The following is a 2,979-nucleotide window of genomic DNA, read 5'->3' as shown; positions in this document are numbered from 1 at the left end:
TCCATTTCACCATTTTGACAATTTTAGCCCTTAACTTTCAAATTAGTGAAATTTCAACATTTAACTTTTATGTATTATTTAGATCATTATAATCATTCATGCTTTATTATTCTATTTATTCTACATTTTGTATTCATATATTTATTATTTATACTTCATTGAAATAAAAAAAATTTCTCTGAAATTCTAGCCCCTAAAACGAGGTGTTATAGTTTTTCCGATGTTTATCAAGCTTCCAAAATTTTTCCAAAGTATCATTGTATGTCTACATATCTTAATACCTAAAGTTGATTACGAGGTGTTGCATAAAATTAGGAAAAGGTGTATTGCGGACAAAGCAAATTAGATGATGTTCTTAGGATTATGTAGTTTTTACATAAGAATAAGAGAAGTATAACTAGTTTTATATGACCTTTAGGTATAAAATTTGGATTATAATTATGTATTCGAACTAGTACATGGGCCTAGAGACCTTTTCACTATTTCCCACCCATAACAAACATAACAAAAAAAAGTACCAACACCAGTTATACGGACCGCGTAAGTTATGAGGGGATTTTGAGACCTTTTCATGCTAATCCCTAAAGGACATCATTGTTGCAAATTTTAAAAAGCCATTTATAGGAAGATGTCATGTAAGATTCAATCAAATACTTGGATACATGAATCAAATACTTGGATACATGTTATAGAAAAATAATACATAAGGCAAACCGTGTCATGATTCATATAGGTTTTGACACAAAACTTTTGTATTTCTAAACATTTATTTTTCAAATCATTTTGACATTTCAAATCCAGTACTTTTCAAACTATTTTCCTTTAGTAAACTCAAATCAAATAATTTATCAAGATATTAATTTAAAAACCATCTTTGAAACTCTAATGGGTTTTTCGTAATTTTCTAAACAATCTTATAAATTATAACAATCTTTATTGTCACATATAATTCATGCTATTATGAAATACAATACACTGAATGATACAGTCTCACAAATCATTTGAAACTCCCATTCTGAATCAATCTAATTCCCTTGTATCGTAATGGATAAAATAGGTCAACTCAGGTGATATTACAATCTTACCTAATTGATATTTCCTATCTAGGTGTAATCATACATACTATGTTTATCCTACGTATCCTGAATAGACCATGTACTATTAACCGTATCCCACATAAAACACATTGTAATATGCCTTCCCCCTAGGAAAATCTTGTAGGCCTACCACAACTAGAGAGCGGAACATACCAGTAGTTCTTCAAAGTTCTTTGACTAATAAAATATAGTAAGCAGTTCACATTCAATATGTATGTGTGAGCACCCACAAGCACCCTTACTTTCTATTCATTACTAGATTCATACAATATGTACGCAATGTATGATAATGTTCCAAGCATGTCAAACTTTTGTAAGAACTCTTATTTCTAAAGATGTTTTTCCAAAAATATATTTATAATCTATTCATAAGATAAAGCTTATGCTAGAAATAACTAGTTCATACATTATGACACGCATCCAAAATGTGTAAAAGATCTTTATGCACACCCCTTACTACTACAGTGTCACATCATCGTCACATTATTTTTCCCCTCACGCCACAAAACTAGTGGGTGCAATACTACACTTACGACACTTTTATTTTTATATTTTTCGTTTTATAAGTGAAAAAAATATAATTATGTGAAATTAAGAAAAGGAAAATACTTCATTATTTATGAAAAATACAAACTACATAAAAAACGTAAATAAATAAACATACAAAAAAACATCGAAAAAAACATGATCTAATCATCGTTACTAGCCACATCATTAAAATCCTCACCCGAATCTCCTTTAAACATTTCCGACTCATCATCAGTAGAGTTGAACAACTTGTCTACATCAAAATCGTCGACATCAGGATACACTCAAGCACAGAAGACATGTTTTGGCAAATCTGCACGAAAGTTGTGGTGTCCAACTCGGTCGCATATTTCCCCTTTGTTCGCCATGTAGGTCTGCATACTAATACCAACTCCTTCTATATTTGGTAAATTCTCATTTTCATTGTAATGGCAAGTTGCCTTCCCATCTTCTTTTATAATCATATTATGTAATACAATACATGCATACATAAGACCAATTATTCGTTTGCACTCGATAGATTGCAGCGATGTTGAGAGTATAATCCAACGTTTCTTTAGAACATCAAAGGTTCGATCGATATCTTTTCTAGTTGATTCTTGGGCCAACTCTTATTCGCTTTTCATCACTTGGACATGAGAATGATTTCAAAAACATAGTTAAATAAGGATATATCTTATCAGCAAGGTAATATATATGCTTGTACGATGTCTCGTTTACTTGAAACTAAACATCATACGATTTCCCATGGTAGATCTCATTGAATATATATGGTTGGTCTAGAATGTTGATGTTGTTGTTGGAACCCGCTGGACCAAAAAATATATGTCATACCTAAAGATCACGCGATGTTGTCACACAATGTCGAGTGGTTACGATATTTACATATATTACCCAAATCACAGTGCGAAAACGAAATCCATTAAAGGAATTAGGAAACCTATCTATCTTGAAGATGAATGTCCTTCAGTTTTGAAAATATCAACTTGATATTGGTGAGTCCACAGGTTTTGAGATAAACATATAATAAACTCTTTTGAAATTTTTTAGGAATTATTACAATAATTATGATCATTTTACTTCTATTCCTTTTTCCTATGCTTTATTATACTATATCTTTCAAAATTTCCTTTTTATCTGGTAACTTAAACATATCTTAACATGGTAGGATACTTTATCGCTCTTATCTTTTGATATGTTTAGGATATACTACAAATCCTATTTTATTATCTTTATAGGATATTTTATCAATCATGTCTTATTATCAATTAGGATAATTTACTTATCTTAACTTATATTTATAGGATACTTTAGTAATCATATATTATTATCTTTTAGGATAATATAATAATTC

Source organism: Lactuca sativa, chromosome 1 (genome assembly GCF_002870075.4).
Source record: "Lactuca sativa cultivar Salinas chromosome 1, Lsat_Salinas_v11, whole genome shotgun sequence".
In the NCBI taxonomy this organism is placed as follows: Eukaryota; Viridiplantae; Streptophyta; class Magnoliopsida; order Asterales; family Asteraceae; genus Lactuca; species Lactuca sativa.
The sequence above is the reverse complement of the archived record's forward strand: the minus strand, read 5'-3'. Positions refer to the sequence as shown.